At 40.4% G+C, this 23,084-nt stretch overlaps 1 long non-coding RNA gene across 2 annotated transcripts; it reads left to right on the plus strand.

The window, feature by feature from the left end:
- The first annotated feature begins 2,362 nt into the window (after window positions 1-2,362).
- On the plus strand, window positions 2,363-18,314 carry LOC138752617 (uncharacterized). 2 transcript variants are annotated; one of them, XR_011350780.1, is made up of 3 exons: window positions 2,363-2,495; window positions 17,642-17,712; window positions 17,832-18,314. It is a non-coding gene; the product is annotated as an uncharacterized lncRNA (long non-coding RNA). The 2 variants fall into 2 exon arrangements; XR_011350772.1 differs by having other exon boundaries at window positions 2,363-2,484.
- Window positions 18,315-23,084: the final 4,770 nt, after the last annotated feature.

Here is a 23,084-nt window from a genome sequence, read left to right on the forward strand (position 1 = left end):
TGAAACCAACACTGCATCAAAATTATCCTGCTGCTCTACATTATCCAGATGTCAACAGCTGTATGGAAACAAAACATGGCTTGATCAAGCTAAAGGATGTATTTAGTCTGACTGATCAAATCCTTCAAATTCCACAGTCTTTCTGCATTTATGAGTCATTGATTCATTGTTTTTCTTAATAGTCTAGCCATTTCTGTCACTTTAAGTACCGAAACATCCCTGTATATATTTCTTCCTTAAATGCATCAGCCCAATCAATTGGCAGCATTCTTTGGAAAGTGTTGTGGTATTTCCCATTAATACAACTGCCAGCACATTTTTTCGATTAAAATAAATACTTGACTACTCCAGACAATTTGTTCAAGTTCACATGATTAGAAAAGCCTGTCTGATTCTGAAATGGAATTATTGAAGGCTTTACAATTATTATTTACAGGCACACTGAACCTTGTAAGTCTGAGAGTTTCTGCTGTTATGCATTTTCAGCTTAATGCTCCACAGTTGGGTGTTTTGGAAGAATGCACCTGTTACAGATCAGAAGTGTTTACATCTTTATTTAAATATCCATTAAAGTAAGATTTAGTATTCAGAATGAACAACAGAATAGCAGTTTCCTGGCTGAAAATTGCTTTGTCTGTTGAAGGTGTGTGGGCTGCTTGATTAAGATCCACAATTAATGAGATCAAAAGGTAACTTTCTCCAAGTAGCTGGTGCAGTACATTCAGTGCCTTGCTGGTAAACCTGAATGATCACATGGCATATTAATAAAGGATCTTGTGAGACAATTTGAGCTCGGGCCAAGTTTCACTGAAATAAAGTCACACACACAACTTGTTTTAGATGAGGATTATCAGGCACAAATTGATGCTGAGTAATGTGAGGAGATGTAAGGGCAAAGGCCAAAACATTAATCAGATGAAAAAAATAAATGATGAAAGTAGATAGGAATCCAGGGAGAATAAAATGAGTTTCATGCAGGATCAGTGTAAATGGTTGGTGCAGTCTCAGTGAGCCAATGTGTCTGTATCTATCTTGCATGAGTCTATGACAAGGAGGCTAATCCAGTCATAATTTAGAAAATAAATGAAATTGAGGGTTGAAAAGATGTACAGTGTCAATTCTAGAACTCAGTAATAATTTAGGAAAACTTAGTGGTCTAGATTTGAGGTGCAGAGATATCGAGGAATGTTATTGGAGATGTGAGACCACAGATTTAAAACAACAAAGAAAAAAAATAAAGGATACCAGTGTTTGACAAAAAAAAATCAGTGCAGCCATTGATGGATGAACAATGTATGGTATAAATGGGACACTGGCAGAGCTTTATGTAGCCACAAGTTTATGAAATCTTGCATGAGGAAGGAATACCAAAAGTAAACTGACGAAGGCAGAGACGATGGGTTCCAGTGCAATGCACAAACATGCTGAAGGAACTCAGCAAGTCAAACTCATCAGGTCTTGTGTAGCCTGTTGAATTTCTCCAGTGCATTTGTAAATTGCACTTGACCCCCAACATCTGTAGATTTTCATGCTTAATGATGATGGGTTCTAAAGCAGTTGAGCTGAGGCACAGAAAACATTTGAAAAAAGGAAATTCTGAAAGCACTCAGCAAATTCAGCTGCATTCATGAGAAGTGAGAGTTAATATTCCTTCATCAGAAATGTGAAAATGTCACAGCAATAGAAAAGGGTGATCCCACAGATTGTGGAAATTAAAGATCCAAATTCAACTTCACATCAACTGTGGCACCAAGATTATACATATTCATGTTCCGGGAAGGACTGTGGGTGGTGGTTAAAGGGCAAAAGTGGGGTGATTCACTTTGGTATTCTTGATGTTTAATTGGAAGAACATTTACTCATCAACAATTCTGAGAAAGAGTAAAAAAAATCTGCTGGAGGAACTTGGGTCAAGCAGCATCAAGGAGAGAAAAGGAACCATCAATGTTTGGGGTTGGGACCCTTCATCAAGACGCAGAGCTCCTAAATGTTTTTTGGGGGTTTCTTTTTGCTCCAGATTCCAACATCTGCAGCTTCTTATTTCTCTCTAGTTTAACAAAGTCACTTGCAGCTTCACTTTGCACACAATAATTCCAAACAAACTCATCTCCAAACTACATGAGCTTGGTCTCAGCACCCTTGATCTGCAATTGGATCCATGAGTTTCTATCCCATAGGTCCCAATAAGTGAGGACTGATGAGAGCATCTCCTCCATGGTCATCCTCACTGCCAGGACACACAAGGCTGTTTACTCAGTCAGAACCCTACAGTACTTCCTGTACATTAATGTATGTGTGGTGAAATAGAGTTCTAACACCATCTATGATGTCATAGAAGACACAATCACCATATGCAGGATATCTAACAACAACAAGATGAGTACAGAAGAGAGATAAAGGGACTAGTTAGTGGCTTTGTGTCAAAACAACAATCAAAATCAAACAATCAAAGGAGCTGATCATGGAGCTTCCAGTCCGGAGAAAGTACTGGCTGAGTAATTCAAACCTATATTGACCAACTTGCCAAGTATTCAGGGAGATCTTTAACATTTCACTCTTGCAGGATGTGGTATCCACCTATTTCAAACAAGCCTCAATCATATCATTATTCAAGAAGGGTGGTAACCTAAATGACAAATGACCAGTGGTACTCAAATGCACTGTGATGAAGTGTTTTGAGAGGCTGGTATTGAAGCACATCAGCTTCTGTCTGAGCAGTGATATGGATACATTCCAATTTTCCTACCACAACAGGTCTACAGCGGATGCCAATTCTCTAGCTCCGCACAAAACCCTGGACAGCAATGTTGCATACTTCAGGATGCTCTTTATTGAATATAGAATGCAGTCAGCATTCAACACCATCATCCCCTCAAAACTGATCAGCAAACTCCAAAACCTGGGCCTCAATACCCCACAGTGTAATTGGATCCTGGACTTCCTCAGCTCTACATCCCAATCAGTATGGATGGGTAAAAAGTTCTCCACAATCTCCATCAGTAGCAGAGCTGCATATTTAGCTCCCTGCTCTATACACTTCACACCTATTATTCTCTGACTCAGTACAACAAGAACATCTAACGATTTTCTGCCAATATCAGGGTAGTGGGTCTTATAAAAAGGGACAATTACGAAGCATGCAGGTAGAAGATTGAAAACTTGGGTGAATGATGTACAACAATTTAATGTCAGCAAAACCTAGTAGATAATGGTGGATTTTAGGAGGGAAAACCAGAGATGTACAATCAGTAATCATTGTGGGATCAGAGGTAGAGAGGGTGAGCAAATTTAAATTCTGGGAATTTTTCTGGACACAACACATTAGTTATTGTGTAGAAAACACATCAGCACTTCTATTTTCTCAGGAGTTTGCAGAGGTTTGGTATGACATCTGAAACTTGGATAAACTTCTACAGATGTGCAGTGAAAAGTGTACTGACTGGCTTCATCATGACCTAGTATGGGGGTACCAATACCCCTGAGTGTAAAGCTCTGTGATGCCCCCAGTACATCAGAGACAAAATTCTCTTTACCATCAAGAAAATTTGCATAGAATTCAGCAATCATCAAGGATACCACCCAGGGTGTTCTTTTCTCACTGCTGCTTTAGGAAAGAGGTATCGGTTCCATAAGATGCATGTGACCAGATTCTGGAAAAGTTGCTATCGCTCCACCATCAGACTCTTAAACTGAATCAAAGATTAATTTAAGGACTTTTACTCTCCACATTTTTTATTATTGCTATTTTTTTTATTGCAGTTTGTTTATATTTTTGTTGACATTTTTCTCTTTTATATATGTTTCTTAAGAGCAGATTTCTGCACTACCAAATGTAGAAATTCTACTTGATCCATACAAAATAGAATATTAGGGTTGTATGTGATGTCATGTACGTACTCTGATAATAAATCTGAACAAACATTGAGTTCTGGAGGAAAGATGAAGCTCCTTTCCCAGTCCACATCAATGGTACCGAAGTGGAAATAGTAGGCAGCTTCAATTAAATATCTCCATTGACCTATCCTGGTTCATCCACATCAGCCCTATCACTATTAAAGTGAACAATAAACTTCCTCATAAACCTGGGGAAATTTGGGACATCTCCAGCATGCCTTAACTTCCATAGTTGCACCATTGAAAGTGGGATTTATCACAGCATGATACAGGAACAGATCTGTGAAGACCATAAAATAAGCTGCAGAGGGCTGTGAGTATGGCTCAGTCCATCGCACAACCCCACTTGCCTCCATTGACTCCACCTATAACTACACTGCCATGGAAGAGCAGCCAACGTATTGAAAGACTCATCCTGCACTGGGCACACATTCCCACAGAAAGATTCACCAGTATTAGACAGTGTATCATATGATTCGCCAATATAAGACCATGTATCACAAGATTCAAGGATTGTTTCATGCAGAGTTCTGAATGTAGCCCTAAATAATAAAATTTCTGCAAGAGCCTCACAATGGCCAACCATTTTAATCCTCAGACCATTGACACACCAACATATCTGTTCATGACTTTATGTACTGCCAAACCGACGCAACCTGCAATTTGGAGAAACGACACCTTATATTCTGTCTTGACAGTCTCTAACCAGATGGCATTAAAATTGACCTCCAATTTCAATCACCTCCTCCTCTAATCTCTTTCCCTTACCCCCTCTGTCTCCCTTCTTCTTATACCTTACCCCTTGCTTCTCTTATCAGAGAATAACCCTTCTTAGCCTTTTACTCTTTCCCACATCATTTCTCACCTTCGACCACTTAGCTGTCAGCCTCTACTCCTCCCCCTTTCCTCCATCTTTTTTATTCCGACATCTCTTATTCCTGATGAAGGGTTCAGACCTGAAACATTGGTTACCTTTTACTTCCTATAGATGCTGCATGGCCTGCTGAGTTTCTACAGCACATTTGTGTAATGTGCCAGCATCTACAAATTTTCTTGTTTAACAGTGAAATTATGTTGCTTTTGCTTTGTACCAACTGATATCTCTCTGTAACTCTGCACTTTTGTAATGTTTCTTGCTTTTTGCACAAAGAATAAGATGCCTTCGGGTCTACTTACAAAACAACCTCCCTCATTGCATTATCAATACATATGACAATAAACTGGAAATGGAACTTGTGGTAGCATTGGAAGGGCATATCCTTTATTACCTTTAGGTGCCAAAGTGCTTAACAGCCAATGTTGAAGCTTGATTATTGTTCTAAAAAGGTAAGTGTAGCAGTTATTTTGTGGACAGCAAACTCCTACAAGCTGCAATGTCACGGTCAGCATGAAATCCATTTTTGACAACGTTGATTAAGGGATAACCAATAACCAGAACAATGTGATCAATTTCCCTTAAGCATCCTTGAAATTGAATCTTGGAGTTTTATACTCGCCAGAGGGGGCAAAACATGGTTTAATATCTCATTGCAAAGACAGCATTAGCAATACAAAGCCTCTTCATTAGTGGACTGGAAAATCAGCCTAGATTTTTATGTACGCCTCAGAAATCCAGAGTCCTCTGGGTGAGGGTGCAACCAATCAAGGCAGAATGGTTATGAATCAGTTAACTGCACAGGCATGCATTCCTATAATAATCTCTGGAGTTCTAATTTTAAGCAGCAAAAATAACCATCAAAACAGTTAAAAATATTAAAAAGCAATATTAAAAAATGATACCCATGTCAAAATATATAACTATGAATTTAAAACAACCAAATTTAAAATGTCCAAATTTTGTTTTGGCAGATTTGCTAATGTTCCTCTGCCTCCAAACATATTTAATGTAAGTTTACTCTCCCTGTCAATAAAGAAGTGAATGTTTCAGCGATTGATTTGCATGCATTACAAGGGACACATTTAATATCCTTTGGATAAATGAGGAGGCAATAAAATTAAAACATTATTGTTCACATTGAGATCATTTGGGAAGATAATAATCTGCAACAAAAAAAGACATAATTTAAGATTCACAAAATTAGTTATTTTCCATGCAGTAAAGCTTTCTCCATCTGTTCCAAATAAACATCTAAAAATAGACTGCACAATTTTCAACCGTGTCCTTATGCAGACTTTTTACTTGCAAGTTCTCAAAGTACTTTGCTCAAACTTGTCACCTTTTCTGTAAAAATGAGTGTCGGAAGGAACAGGAGGAGAAATCAAAACAGATTAGTGATCGCTCAAAAGACCCCAATAAAATGTTGTCTACATAGTAGCAACAAATATGATGAGACATTTTAAAAGCAAATACTGGGATGGATAACTAAACACTGAAGTTCTCCTGTTTGCTCTGGTAAGGGCCTGTGCACAGGTTGTCAACATTCAATATTCGAGGAGAAAGAATATAGACCAAAGTGGCAGAGAAAGTTTGTAACAAGAGTTATGTTTAGCCAAAGGACAAGTGCCAATGAGTTGAGCTTAATTCCTGTGCCAATTAGGCATGCAGCAGGAAAATTGACACTTACAAGGTCACATCTTCCCAAAATGTTTTTTACAATCTTGTTTAAATCCTGTTGATCAACAGCACAGCACCGGCAAGAAGAAAACCAATGTTTTAAACAGATCAACAGAACAATCAAAGGAAAAGCAGGTGGTGGTGCTGGAGTTGCTGTAAAGGCAGCACTGGTATGAGGGAACAGAGAGCGGAGACACAGTGCTCCTCTGTGGGGTCCTACTACCCAGTCGTAATGCCATTGGTCCTGTACAAGCTTTAAAGGGACAAAAATGTTTTTTTTTAAAACATTGATTTTTCCCACGGTAGATAATTATCAAACTTGGGGGGCACAGATTTAAGGTGTGAGGAGAGAGATTTAAAAGAGACCTAAAGAGCACCATTATCACTTAGAGATTAGTTTGTAACTGGAAGAAACTGCAAAAAACAGCTATAAAAGTAGGTGCCAAGAGACATTTAGGCATGTTTATTATTATGATGGGTTTAGAAGGATAAGGGCCAAATACAGGCAAATAGAACTGGCCCAGATTGCTAACTGGCTCGGCATGGACAAGTTGGGTTAAAGCCCCTATTCCATGCTGTATAACTCGATAACTCCAACGCCTCAAACTGGATGAGCATTCGAGGTGAAAATCTGGACTCCATCCATTAGGAGCACATAGAAGCCCACATAAGTAGCTCACAAACCACCACTCATTTATTTTGTCACCTACTCCCCCATCTGTGGAAGAATCTGCAGTTCCCATGTTGATCTTATTAGCTACTTCAGAACTCCCAAAGCTAGAGTGGAAGTTCGTCATCCTTGATCTCTGGAGACTGCTCAGGAAAGGGTAATGTTTAAGGTAGTGAACGAGCAGACAGAGTTCTGGACCACTGATGAAGAAAACTGAGTCTGAATCCTCCCAAGGCATCTGGAGAAGTTTAAACAAAGTAATTGAAAAAATATGATTTTTTTTAAAAGTAAAAGCTGGTCTTAATGCTAAGCATGAATCTGCTCTGTTGTAAAAACAAAGTCACTCACTTTTATAAGGGAAGGAAACCTGGCCTTCCTACTTATTCTGGGCTACATGTGAGTTCAGACCAACCAATATGTCTGAAAGTCTTTTCTTTCAGATAACAAATCCTGGCATTGGGAGTGACATCCACATTCTGTGAATTAATAATATGTTGTTAACCTCTTACAACAATGCAAGTCATGTCAAACTGCCAGCTGAAATAGACTGTCCCAACAGTCACAGAACTGCTGCAGTTTCCAGAAGGTGCTGCTCATTTTGGCTCCGACACGTGGCCAACCACAAGCACCTTCAGTCCTTGACTGAGCCAAAGTAAACCTGCTGCTCACGAGTTTTAGCTGCTTGAGAAGAACTTCATAAAAGTGTAAAGTGGTTAAAAATTAAATAAAACAGATGCATGGGATCAACACTTGAGTGCAAATTATTGTCCAAGCAGCCCTGTTGGCAGGAACCATGTTATCCATTTGAAATCTTGGCTGGAGATTGCAAATCTGATCATCTTCTAGGTTATTGGATCTTGTCATTAATGGTCAATGAAACATCAAACTTTGCTCATTCATATTATATTTCCTAGTCCCAACATTCTGTCTTGTTGTTTCCAGTGCCCAGGGGCAAAGCTCTGAACATATTTACACTGATGTAACCTGAGCCAGAAGCTGGCAACTATATTTAACCAAAAGAGCCAAAGAGATGAAACACCTTGGATTCTTCTGGAGATCTTCACCATTATAATTACCAGTTTCCAATCTACTCAATTCACTGCTCATGAATTTAAAATGTACATCTGGTTATGGAAACATCTTTAAGTCTAGACAGCAGCCCAGCTGGAATGCTGAAGAGCTTCACTTCATTGCAATTCCAGCCAAGCTCTTCCAGTCAAGTATAACTAGGGCAACTATCCGAAAATGAGTAAAATCACCATGACAGAACCTATCCTATTGTATTAGTTATGGGAGATAAATGTTACCTCGTCTGTCAAATGGTACTTACTCATCAATGCTACTTGCTGAGTCTGGGTTTGTTTGGTCCCTCTCGAGTCCAAATCACATCAAAGCCTTTGTCTAAATGTGGTGTGAAAATTATGAATTTGCCTATGAGGCAAGAGTGATTGACCTTGACATCAAAGCAGAACTTGACTGAGTTGGGCATCAAACACTTTGTTAAAACTGAGGTCCATGCGTATGGCAATGCAACCATTGGGATTATACTGGAATCGTACCTTGTTTCAAGGATGATGAAGGGAGAGCAAATATCTGAGCTGCAGGGCATAATTGCAAGAGTTCCTCAGTGTTGAAAAGGAAGGGCCCAGCCTGAAATGTTGGTCACCCTTTACTTCCTTTGGATGCTGCATGACCTTCTAAGTTTCTCCAGGACACGTATGCATCATATAAGGGTTTCTTACAGCCGTTTTCTTGGCCCATTATCTTTAGCTACTTCATCATTGTCTTTCTTTCATCAGAATATCTGAAGAGAGGTTGTTGGATGAATAATTGTATAACTTCTCAGTTAGTGAAGCAGTAAATGATTCATGACTTGGACAGCATTCAGACATGAGCTGAGAAGTAGCAAATACATTTGTACCACCAAAGTGCCAGTAAGTAACCATCTCCAACAAAGGAGAATCTTAACCACTACCCTTGATACTCAATGGAATTATCATTGTTGAATTCTCACCTTCAATATCTTGAGAATGTCATCATTTACTAGAAATGTTGCTGGATGAGACACATAAATGTCTTGATGATAAGAACGAGTCAGAGGCTGGGTGTTTTGTCCAAGTGATTAATTTCCTGACATTCCAAAGTCTTTCAATCATCGGTCAGAATCATGAATGCTTTATAATTGATGACAGTGTCAACAACTCTTCAGAAGCTCAACACCTTCCATGAAGAAGTGGTCCACTTTAAATGATCCACATCAACCATTCCAAATATTCATTCTCTTCACAACTAGAGCAGAGTGCTGCAGGATGCACCAACTACAGAATGCGCATATTTATTTTCCCAGGCTTCTCCAGCAGTGCCTCCCAAACATTTGAGCACAAAGAAGAAAAACATCTGGAACAGATTCCCCCTCCAAGGTGAGCACTGATCTGATTTGGAAAATCATCCCTCATCTTTCATCAGTGCTGGGTCCAAATCCTAAAGCTTCAAGCCCAACAGCACAGTGACTGAACTTTCCCCAGAAGGACTGAAGTAATTCAAGAAGGCAACTCACCACCTTGTCAAGAGCAAAGAGGAAGGGCCAATAAATATCTGCCTTGCCAGTAATAGCCAAATTGTAAAATGAATATTGAAAGAAAAGTACTGGAAACACATGGTTTGAGGAATGCATTGGTATTCATGACACCAGTCAATGCAATGTCTGTGGAGAAATTGTTTATTATCTCTTTGCATTTGCATGCTATCCAGGCAAGTCAACCTCATATTGTACAATGGATAGTACAAGAATAAAAACAAAAATGCAGGGGATAGTGTTACAATAAAACAATATCAATATCAATGATGACAAAAGTGCAGGGTATAGTTTTAAAGGAAAAAGAACCATTAAATAAGGCACCGTCTTTTACTCCTGGGGGGGGGAGGGGTCTACTTATTTGTCTAATAGCAGCTGAAATTCTTGAATATGGAAGTATTTTTCAGACTCGTGTATCTTTTGTTCGAGGGAGGATGGGGGAGGTGTTGAGGGTGGCAGGGAAGTGAGTTTGAAGTTGCAATGACTATTATTCAGTCACAGTGAATAAATAACTCGTATACTCGTGTGTGATATGCAGAGGAAAGTACAGGTAGCTACAGTCTTGACACCCAACTGCTTCTATCACCCTGGAGGAGGCCCACATTATATTTGAAGAAAAACTAATTTTAATTTTTTATGGTCAGTTGGGATGGGATGTGTTGGTTTCTTTCCCAACATAGCAGGAAGTGAAGGTAGAGTTGATGGAGGGGAGGTTGGATTGCATGGTGGCCTGAGCTGTGTTCACATGTCCCTAGATTTTCCTGTGGCTATGGGCAGAGCTGTTCCGTCACCAAGTTGTGATACTTTCTATGATTCCTGATGTTCCTTGGTTGAGTATATGTCCAATGAGATGGTGCAATAGTGAGTGAATTGTAGGGTGTTGGCCTCCTTATAAATGGTGACAAAACTCAATCACCACTTCTCTGGGAAAAGGAAGGTATCTCATTCACACACTTTCAAGTAAGAGCATGGTTAATATTCTGGACTCTACTGGAAAAGTGTGGATTCCTTACAGCATACCTTCTCACATCTGCTCTCAATGCAGCCCCCTGTTTATTCCTTCAGTTTCCCCTCCTTCTCCATTAACTTGAATCGCCAGCAAGACCTCACAAAGCAAAAATATAAAGACTCTTCCAAAAATCTGACAAGTATCAAGAAAACAGAGCATTATATGAACAAAATGTTTTTAAAAGTTCTCCAGACTTTCCTGGGGAATTGTCGCTTCCCCAGTGCTGTGGGTGTTTTAGGAACTGACAATAGAAAAATAAAAGGAGTTTTGTTTCAAATATACTGTGGGCCTCTTCCAGGGTGATAGGAACAGTTGGGTGTCAAGACTGCAGCTACCTGTACTTTCCTCTGCATTTCACACACCATCATAACTTGAATACGAGTTATTTATTCACTGTGACTGAATAATAGTCATTGCAACTTCAAATGTCAATTTCAAATGAATACAATATGAAAAATGGTTGCAATAACTAGAAAATCAAGCCAGCATTGCTTCACATTAGAGTGTTACCATAGAACACCATAGAGGTCTATGATACATTTCATTGACTTGGTAAAATTGGAAGTATTCCAGATGACCTTCAATCATCTGATTGGAACTTGCTGCTCCCAAGAGTTAATCTAAAGGCAAATATTGCCATGACTGGAGTTGCTTTGCTCACACATCTCAGCACGAGTGACTGGATTTGGCAGCTCATTTTTGTGTCGGCTGACATCTCTCTGTTGAGCTAATTGTAGCACAAAAGTGCTGCAATGAATATGAGAAAGGTTTAGAAAATATTACCTGTCCTCAAAGTATTAGAACTAATTCTTAATACTGTCAAGACAAGGCATTCTACACAAGGCACCTGGTCTCATGATACAAAATCATGCAGTGGAAAGTAAGTGATCCATCTGCTTCAGTTGAAGAGAGCATGATGAAGATGTTAACTCAAGCAATACACTCACTTTTAAAACATCTTTTACAGCACCTTCTATTCCTGATAATGTTTCCATTTTTAGGTACCCATATCCTGTGATAAGATATGGTATTTATTCAATTTTAGTGGATAATGTATGAATCATCCCAGTTAATGTTAATGTTCAGTTTTGAACCTATAGTTTCTAACATTTCAGACACTGGAGCTACTGGATGTCTGTCATTCTTTAATATTTCCTCAGGCGTAAAGTCAAACAGATAACCAGTCAGATCCGTTACTTTGTTGAACCAAGGCCAGTTTCACAGTGAATGTGAACTGGACTTATTGAAGGATTATGGTTGATGTGAGTCTGACTGAAGATAATTAATTTGCTTTTTTTGGTATCAAACTACTGAGATAACTTAGTCCCTTGAGAATTTTTAACTGGATCTTTCTTCATGTTCTGTGGTATCATGTTTAAATTAGTATGTTTCTGAGGATCTAAACAAAGGCACGTTTGGTGAGAGCTTTGCCGGGTGTGTTTCTGTACTTGCCACTGGGAGTATTAATCATTTGGACACAAGGCATTTATCATTTAATGTGATGATTACTGTGAGATTAGTATTTATGAGAGATATGATTTGTGATTTCCGCCCTGCTTGATTTCAAGAAAATATAATTACTGTTCAGATAACCTATTCCCATTGAGACAAAAATATATTTTATTTGGCCTCTAACTAGTCTGTACTCAATGTCCATGGATTGAAGAAACATATTGCATCATCTCTGACCTGATCCCAATATTTTTATTATCTTTGGATTTTCCTTATTCATTCATGAAATATGGTTATCATTTGCAAACCAAATTAATTGGTAAACCCTAATTTCTCCTTAGAAGGTGAGACACCACCATTTGAATCTCGGCTGTCAATAAAACAATATCAATATCAATGATGACAAAAGTGCAGGGTATAGTTTTAAAGGAAAAAGTACCATTAAGTAACCTCTCTTGGGAGCAGCAAGTTCCAATCAGATGATTGAAGGTCATCTGGAATACATCCAATTTTGCCAATATGAAAAATGGCTGCAATCCTTCCGGATTTTAATCAAGGCTTTTTCCAAGCTCAGGTGGATGTGCTGCGAAATATGCAGATGCATTAATAGGCTGCTACCCTTGAGATAGCAGTGAAGGATTTGAATAACCAAGAAGCCAGGGTGAACTGTTGCACTGTATCCGGTAGATGGCATACACTGCAGCAAGGGAGTGAACATTTAGAGAAGTAGATGTGGTACTGCTCCCAACCTGATATTGTTGGAGCTTTATTGAATGAAGCAAATGGGGAGTCCATCACCTCCTAACTTGTACTCTTTGGGAGATTTTGGGCAAGGTTTGGATCAAATATCACCAAGTACACAAAGACTGACAGTCTTCTAGGGTCTTTACTATAGTTGATCACTTTTGGTTTCTTACCAATAGAAGCACAGAATGATGAATATTTGAATTGGTAATTCTATTGAACACTGACAGAGAATGGGTGAACTCTTGATTACCAGTAATATCCATTGCTTGTCACTTGTGTGAGATGAAAATTACTTGTTCAGTTCGAGCTGCAATTACTTGTGGAGCACAATTGCTCAACTGGGATGTTGCTGGGATGGAGTCATTGTTATATCCAATGTGTCAAGCAGATGGGCTTGAATCAAATTGGCTGAGGATTGGTATATTTGGTAGTGGAAGCCTCAGTCAATGAATGCTCCTCCATTGCCCTAGAATCATAGAATATAGGTGCTGGAGTATATCACTCCAGCACCTATATATAAATAAAACCATAAGATGTAAAACCTTTTTGAATATATTGAACAAACTGGTCTCACATGGAGACAGTTCCACAAACTCATAACTCTTTGAGTGAAGAGATTTCTCTTCATCTTGGTACAAAATGACTTACTCCATATCCTTCAACTGTGACACCTTGTTCTGGAATTGCTCAATATTGGGAACCTTCTTCCTGCATTAACCTGTCTAGCATTGTCAGAGTTGTATATGTCTCAATGGCATCTCCTTGCATTCTTCTAAATTCCAATGAGTGTAACCCTTATCTAACCAGTCCTTTTTCATCCCGGGAATCAGTCTGGTGATCCTTTCCATGCTTCCTCAATTGCAAGAATGTGCTTTCTCAAATTAACAGAGCAAAATTCCACACAGTATTCAAGGTATGGCCTCACCAAGGCCCTATACAACTGCAGTAAGACCTCCTTGCTTCTACTTTCAAAACCTCTCACAATAAAGGCTTAACATGCCATTTACTTCCTTCATCCTCTACATTCTGGCCTTCAAAGACTGATGCATCCCCTTTTCCTAATTTGTCACTATTCAGATAATCTGTGGTCCTGTGATTGCCACTAAGGTGGAGAATCTCTGCATTATACTGCTAGTGCCGTGCATTTGTCCACTCTCCTAATCCGTCTAAATCATTCTGCAGCTTCTTGGAATTTTCCTCACAGCTTGCATTTCCATCCTGTTTGCAGTCATTCCAAAATTTTATAATATTACATTCAACTCTTTGATCTAGGTCATTAGCATTTACCATATACATGATATAAATCAAGAATGTGTTTTAATGCTCTTTACCTGCTTGGATGAAAATTATCAAGATGCTTGACACCATCCAGGACAAAGCAATATATTTAATCTACTACCCTCCAAATTCATCCTTTTACATGCTTTTTAAGTTCAATGTTATCTCCAAGTTCAAGGGTATTGTCACATTAATCCTGGTATAGTGTAAAAAGGTTCTAACATAAGAAGCCTTTCAATTCAACTCTAACATGTATACAGCCATACAAAGTCGAAGAACAAAAGCATAATTACAGAGTATAGAGTTACAATGAGAAAGATCAATTAGTACATGGCATAATCAGTATCACAGGATGCCTTCCCATCTTCAAGTTTCTCTGCCTTCACCAAATCTGCTCTCAAGTTGAGACCTTCTGTTCCAGGATGTCTGTAATGCCCTCATGGTTACTCCTCCACTGTGGTCAATAGAGCTATCTCCCACATTTCCTCCATCCCTTTGAGATCTGCTCTTACCTCCTACCCTCCAAAACAGTACAGGAAAAGGGTCCATCTTTCACCCCACAAGAATCTCCATATTCAGCACATCACCCTCCACCATTTTCACCAGCTGCAACAAGGTCCTTCCCCCCCCCCCCATTTCCACCTTTTACAGGGATCACTCCCTCCATGACTCCCTTGTCTGCTCATTCCTCCCCAACCACTTCTCCTTAACTTCTGTCACTTTTCACTGAAACTGCAGGAAGTGCAATACTTTTACTCCTCCTTCCCATCACCATCCATGGTCTCAAACAGCCCTTCCATGTGAGTCAAAGATTCACATGGCATCTCATGGAACCTCATCTACCACTGCAAGAGCTCCTGATGTAGCCATAATTTGCAAGCTCTGACAACATCTTCGTTTATCTTCCTTGCACCCTCTCAAATATTACATATGTTCCCTATAGGGTGGGGATTCAAGATTCAATTTATTGTCATAGAAATAAAACAGTGTCATATTACATGTAACTGCCTACTGCAAGGCAGACAGATTCAGCATCAGCAGGAATTGCCTAAGTGACTGTTTCAGACTTGGAGGCAGACTTGGAGGCAGACTTGGAGGCAGACTTGGAGGCAGACTTGGAGGCAGACTTGGAGGCAGACTTGGAGGCAGACTTGGAGGCAGACTTGGAGGCAGACTTGGAGGCAGACTTGGAGGCAGACTTGGAGGCAGACTTGGAGGCAGACTTGGAGGCAGACTTGGAGGCAGACTTGGAGGCAGACTTGGAGGCAGACTTGGAGGCAGACTTGGAGGCAGACTTGGAGGCAGACTTGGAGGCAGACTTGGAGGCAGACTTGGAGGCAGACTTGGAGGCAGACTTGGAGGCAGACTTGGAGGCAGACTTGGAGGCAGACTTGGAGGCAGACTTGGAGGCAGACTTGGAGGCAGACTTGGAGGCAGACTTGGAGGCAGACTTGGAGGCAGACTTGGAGGCAGACTTGGAGGCAGACTTGGAGGCAGACTTGGAGGCAGACTTGGAGGCAGACTTGGAGGCAGACTTGGAGGCAGACTTGGAGGCAGACTTGGAGGCAGACTTGGAGGCAGACTTGGTTAGAGAGAAGCAAAAGAGAGTCACCGAGTGTCCATAGATTTGCCTCCAGCGCTTCTGCAGACCCCACAGCCATACAGAGCCCAGTCCAAACTATTGACAAACCGAGCTCCAGATCCAAACCTTCGACACAGTCAGGGATGATCCAAAACCCTTGGCATCTCCTTGCACCCCGGTTCCGATACCTGGTACCCCTCCAGCCATTTTGAGCCTGTCTCCTTCAGTCCACAGCCCAGCGCAAGTCTCCCAAAAGCAGTCTCCAGCAACACACAGCTTCCACGGGTTCCTCACCTCAAGTCGGTAGCAGCTCGCCTCAAGTCGCCAGCAGCCCACCACATGCATTGGTCCGCCAGCTGCAGAGCCCCTCACTGGTTCACCGCCATGGTCACTGACATTGCAGGTCATCTCCTCTGCTTCTCCCTCTTAGACGGTGCGTGATCTTCCCATCATCTGGTGCCCTGCTCCAGTCCTCCTCTTCCCCAGTCTGCAGGCTCTAGTGGCTGCTGTGAATGAATAGGCACCACCATCTTGGGCACAGACCGGTGGTCATGGGATTTTGACTAAAGGCTCCGTCAGCTCCCTCTACCGGCTGTTCAAAGCCCGTGCTGAGTTGACAGCAGTCGACAGGATGGCTAGATCCCATGAGATTACTGTCTCTGCTCCTTCGCTCCCTGCAGGTCTGCACCATCAGCAGGACTGCTGTTAGTGGCTCCAGCAGCGCCACCATCTTCATACAATGAGAAATAAAAGCAGAACTCTAACTATTGCCTAGCTCTAATTTCAGGGGAGGCTATTAGTTTTCTTACTGCAGTTTGAAAGAATGTTTTCTCATTTCATTTTAATTTGTGATAAGAAATGCATTCATTGCATTGAGAAAAGAAGTAATAATTGATATCACAATATCAGCATCTTTCATAACATGATATGCTTCAAATGTAAAGTTAAACTATCTTAAAGTTAATATACCCAGGCACGTACTTTCTGGCCACAATGCTCTTGACTGTGATTAAAACATTCCTAATGCATGATTATGGTTAGAAAATGGCAATTTGAAAAATGCTTCTTTAGTTTAAAGGCTACTAATAAGTAACTATACTTTCAACATATATTTTCCCAATGAAATAATGTGTTATGCCTAACTAATGTAACAAGATAGAAATTCATGGGTTGAAAGGAGAACAGACCACCATTTGTTCCTAGTTCCCCCAAGTCATAAAATGAAATTATCCTCATAAAATAAAATTTCCACCTTTTTGGCAGTGGCTGCCTGGTCATTTGTAGCCTCTCCAACTGCCTTCTAATACCTCAGCTTTCCTTAACTTCTTATCTCCTTTGCATCCCTAGTCCTTCTCTCACCTGCTGTCTGAGCTCTGTTCTCTGGAATTCCATTCATCTAACTGTCTACCAAAACACATTCCTCTTTTTCAAAGCTTTCCTTAAAACCCATCATTTGGCCAAACTGTTGTCATATCTTTGCTTCTACTAAGTGTTCAGTCTCCAATTTCTCCTGCTAACAGAAAATTCCTGTGAAACACTTTGGTAAGTGTTCCTGCTTTGAAGATGTTATGCCAAAGAAAGGTATTTGTGCTGTTTGAAGTATCCCAAGCGGAAAGTCCTCTTTCAACTGGAAATTTTTGTCGGGAAGAAATCTTATGGGTTGATTCCATGTTAGTCTTGCTCGGCTCTTTCATGACCCTCTGCTTTGCTGATCAAGTGCCAGTAATCACAGCGTCTGCAGATTTTCTTGTTTCACTCCAAGTGCCAGTAATGATAGTTGGATGCAGAGGAGCACTTTTGACCGTTAATACAGATTTTTAACTGTTCCTGCATGTTGACAAAATTTTAGCAAATGTAAGAAATATTCAAAATTCCAACAGATTAGATGCAGGAAGGGTGTTCCCTCTGGCTGGAGGATCCAGGGCCAGGTCTCACAGTTTATGAATGATGGGTAAGTGACTTAAAACTGAGCTTTGGAGAAATTTCTTCTCGCCAGAGCTTTCAGAATTCTCCACCACGGTAGTTAACTCATTGAACATAGTCAATAAAAAGTTAAATTTCTTTTCCTAGGGGTTAAATTGATGAAGGTTTCTGGGAAGAAAACTGGATGGAACAATTTGCTGAATTTGGATTATCACCAATGATTAAAGGATTAAAAGCCCTACTTCTGCTGCAAGATAAGGGGGCAGTCATTCAAAACTGAAGTGTGCAGGAATTTCTTCTCACAGTGAGTGGTAAATCTCTGGAATTCTCTATCTTTAGAGTTTGTAAGGATACTTAATGAGGAGAGAACAAGAATTCAAGGTGACGGAGGAACTGGCATGGAAATGTTGCCTGTGCATATCCACCACGCTCAAGACCAATAAGAAAGAAAAGGCCAAGAATTTCACAACCCTGCACAGTATCCACACTTGTTATGAGCAATCTCTGCAGGTCTACTTTAATTACTCCATGGTCAAGCAATTTGAAATAAATTGATCAGCAAGAAATTACTTTCAATATTCATTTTTGTCCATTGTGAGGGATTTTCAAAACCAAATAAAAAAGAATACTGAAAGCCATAGCTGGAAATGATTGCCAAAACTTCCTTGACTTGCATATCCAACACTAATGCTTTGTTCTGAGGAAGCAGATTGCCAAATAAAATAGCGTAAAATATATTCTCTTTAAATATAATAAAGTGGTTTTGGGGATGGGCTTAATTTAATAATTGATGCTTGAAAGCAAAAGTTATTATTAATAAAATTAATAGCACTAAAAAAAATTCTCAGCAATGAAACCTGGAAAACAGTCAAAACATTGCGTGTGAAGAAGTTGGAAAATGTGGTACACCACCTAGTAACCGAGATGAAGCTATGAAAACCAATCCCAACTGTAAAATTGCCGGATTGCCAGAATGAACAGAGAAAACATTCCAGTTGATTTGTATTTTTCTTGTACAAAATTGGCTCCCGCAGTGCAGTTACATAGGTATTCCCTACTGACGTACAACTAGGTTTTGGAATGGTTGAAATTTACAACACAGGAGGAGGAGGAGGACATCTGGATCATGTGTTTTGTGCTGGTGCAATTTGTTCAACTTGACCTCTTTATAGTGATCTCAGCTTTCAAGTTTTGCTGCAACAGAACTCCAACACCACTTAATTTATGTTTTTATGATAGATAAATTACAGAGCATTCTCAACATTGCTGAATATCCATAATTTTTGCCAATGTTGACAACAAAACAGTTCTTTATGAAACAAATATTGTTTTTTTTTTCAAATTAAATCACAGGTTATTATGAAAAAGAAACAAAAGTAATGCATGCAGGAACTACACAGAAGGTTCATGACCTTTCATCAGAAATGAGGGGGAAAAAAATAGAAAACAGGCACGTTTAAATTTGCAAAGATGGAGGGTGTGTGGAAAGAACAAAGCGAATGCCTGCGGTAGAGTGGAGATTCTGAAAGGACAGATGAGAAGGACTGACAGATCTTATCTTGTGTGGTATGCTTTATAATTGCAAAAGCTGGAGTAAATTTCAAATGTTTCAGGGATGAAACTAAGAAAAGTCACCAGTTATAAATCTCCTCATACTTTCCATTCACATTGGCAGTTAATAATAGTTCCTGGATACAGAAAAAGGAAGAAGGCAGGAATTTATTTCAACCCAAAATTGGTCACCGTACTTTACTCTGCTTTGCCCACCAGCTATGAGTTAGCCTTGCACATATCCTAATGCTTACTTGTCATTAACCACAATATTGTGAAACCACCTTCAATATTAACGTAAGTGGCATCCTACATGAGTTTGCCATGATACTGCTATTCTTGATACTTTCTAATCTATTTGATATCTTTGATGGGGTGAACCCCACTAAACCTTCTATCTCTTGTCTTCAAACTATCCCTTTGTGTTAAGACACCTCTGCTATGGGCAGCAGTGCTCCTATTTAATCAATCCACAACCTTCATAACTTTGTTTACCTCAAATCAATTCTACCCTCAGCCTCGTCATCTCCAAGAAAAGAAAAAAAAACAATCTAGCCAGACTCTTTTCATAACTGAAATGCTCCTTCAAAAAACATCCTGGTGAATCTCCTCTGCACCCTCCAATACAATAGTGTTTTCCAATATTATGGTGATCAGAAATATGTGTAACATTCTAGCTGTGGCCTAACCAAAGTTGTGCAATGTAGAGCTCGTCGAAAGAACCAAAGACTTGTTGATCCAAACCAAGGCTTTTATTAGCAAAAGACCGGAGCTCTTCACAGGTGGCCGACCAGTCCGGAATGATCCGACCTGGCTAGGGACACAACCCTTTAAGGCCCAAACAATAGGTGTGGCTTAGCTCTCAGCCAATCGCTGTAAGCACAGTCTAGATACAGTAACTATATACACTATGTACATTGGTGATAGATCTGTACTATCACATTCACCCCTTCTTGGAGAATTGACCCGGGGAAAAAAAAACAAAAACGAGGGAGAGAATGAAAAGGAAGGGGTAGGTCAAGGACTGTAGCGGTCAGGGGGTCTGACCATCCGGCGTGACCGCCGTGGTGCCGGGATTGGGGTCGCTGGAGTGGTGTCACCAGCGGGCTCATCGGGTGCGACTGCTCCGTCGCTCAATTCCCCAGTCGTTTTGTCGGCAGGGTGGCCCGAGTCATTGGGGTGCTGTTGGTCCTTCTGTTGCGGCACGGGGCCTGGAGCATAAGGAGTTGGGGGGTTTGCTGGGTCTACCGCGTCCTGAGCTAGGTCCCGCACCGAAACAGTGTCCTCTCAGTACCTTTATGGCTGCGGTGTAAGTGGTCTCATCCTGGATGTTCTCGTAGACTCTCAAGGACACCATAGACAGCAATGCTGTTAGACGCTGGTTATCCTCCTCCACCTGAATGAATCTCAGGAAGTTTTCAAAGTTCAGCAGCCAGAAGTTAAAGGCTTTGAAGGCTGTAGCTGACTGTGGGTCGATATCAAGTTTTTCTGGCCGAGTTAAACGCTCCATCCCTTTCAAAAAAAATTCCTTTTGCTAATAAAATTGTAGAGCTCGTCGAAAGAACCAAAGACTTGTTGATCCAAACCAAGGCTTTTATTAGCAAAAGACCGGAGCTCTTCACAGGTGGCCGACCAGTCCGGAATGATCCGACCTGGCTAGGGACACAACCCTTTAAGGCCCAAACAATAGGTGTGGCTTAGCTCTCAGCCAATCGCTGTAAGCACAGTCTAGATACAGTAACTATATACACTATGTACATTGGTGATAGATCTGTACTATCACATGCAATAACATATTTTATGTTTTGGCTAATGAAAGCAAATATATGCCTTCTTGATCACCGGATCTTATCAGTGATGCCAGCTTCACTGATCTGTACACTAAGGTGTCTTTGTTCCTCAACACTCCCAGGGTCCAATCAGTCACTGATTACCTAGTCTTATGAGTACCCCCCAAAATGCATCACTCCAGGATTAAATTCCATTTGTCATTGGTCTGCCCATCATTCAATATGGTTTTGCAGTGAAACATGATCTGCTTCACTATCAACAGCATGGTCAACTTTTAGGTTATCGGCACACTTATTAATCATACATCTTGCATTCACAACCATATCATTAGCTTATAGTGAGTCCCTGTCATGTTGGGAAGAATAACAGGTTCAGTTGGTTCATAGAAAGATGAGCATGGACACAAGTGTTACAATCACATGTAACTTTAATTAACACACGGGAGACAAACAGGGGAGAACGTTAAATGGTATTCGATTACTATTACACTTAAGCAACTATAATAGACATTTGCCTCAGACCTAGGTTGGACTCCAATAATAATCACAGGTTTGACACGCTCACACACTACAATGGACTCGTATGCACACCCAGTTCCCTGTACTAACAGGGGTGTGGCTCTTTGCAGTACTATGGCTTAGCTTTAGCATAGTGCACACCTTACCCGTGACACTTCCAACAATGTCCACAGTAGCGACCTAGCATGGAGCAACGTCCAGAGCTTGGACCAAAAGGCCGAGAGAAAGAATGTGCTGTGCGTTGATGTTATATACAGAGCTAATCTGTGCTTCTAGTCAATAATGACCCTAGGTGATTTAAGTTAACCAACAGCAAGACATGGGTGGCCAGTGTCCAACCTTGATTGACAGGAGATGTGACTTCTGAATATGTTTCAGAATGGGGAGGGCATGTGACCACCCACAATACACATTCCAGACAGGCAGGGAGGCCACATTTCCTCCACACACAACAATCTCCCAATACCAGACACTTTGGTGCACCATACTCAAAGGCTTCTGTTCAGAACCACCGCCCTCTACCTCATATTCTCTACCTTTTTTGGATCCAATTTGCCAACTTTCCCTCGATTCCAATCACCAATGTGCCACCATATCAAAGGCCCAAATGAAATCCATTCAGAATACATCAACTATATTGCCCTCATTTTATTTAACTTCTTCAAAACATTCAATTGCATTGATCAGACAAGATCTCACCCTAACTGAAGGCTTGATTACTATCTTTGATTAGTTCCTTCCTTTCCAGGTGCAAATTAATTCCTATCCCTCAGAATTTTTTTTCCCACTAATTTCCCACCATTGTTGTCAGACCGATTGGCTTATAATTACTTGGCTTATTTTCCTTGTGAACACAGATGAAAATTATTTAAGACCTCGCGTTTGTCCTGTACCTCTAAAAATAGATTGCCTTTTTGGTCCCTAATGGTACCCAACTCTTGTAGATTTTCAAATCTATTCAGTTAACATGGCAAAGTTGCTTAAAATTTTGTTTGGCCTTAAACATTGTCTAGTAGCAATGACTTGAAGGAGGAATATCGTAGAGACTGTTCTTCCCCCTTCAGAAAATTATTGGTACATTTCAAGCAATTGTTATGCCCCAATAATCAAGCCACCAGTCACGTTGAAGTAAAACATGACTGGGCACATTTCGGCCAAGGTTGAGATTTGGGGTAGGGAAGGCACTTACCAGTGGTCTGACAAGTGCTACTGTTTTGCTGTAATTCTGGGTGAAATGTGCTTAAGAAAATAAATTCTAGAAGCACAGACCCCTTTGAGCCTGCTCCTCTGCCAATAAGATAATGGCTGATCTTGTCCACCTTCCAACCTGATCTCTGTAACCATTAAGTATCACTTTCAAGTTACTTATCTTGGGTTTTTTTTTCCCCAGATTTCCATTCTTTATTGCAGTTTAGGTTACTATAGAAAAGAAGACTAAAAAGTCAGATTGATCTACAACAGATTTACAAATGAGTATACAAATTAAAAGTAGGAGGTTCCTGCATGGCACATCGACCCAACCATGGTTGATCTGAATACA

Source organism: Narcine bancroftii, chromosome 1, assembly GCF_036971445.1.
Source record: "Narcine bancroftii isolate sNarBan1 chromosome 1, sNarBan1.hap1, whole genome shotgun sequence".
NCBI classification, from domain to species: Eukaryota; Metazoa; Chordata; class Chondrichthyes; order Torpediniformes; family Narcinidae; genus Narcine; species Narcine bancroftii.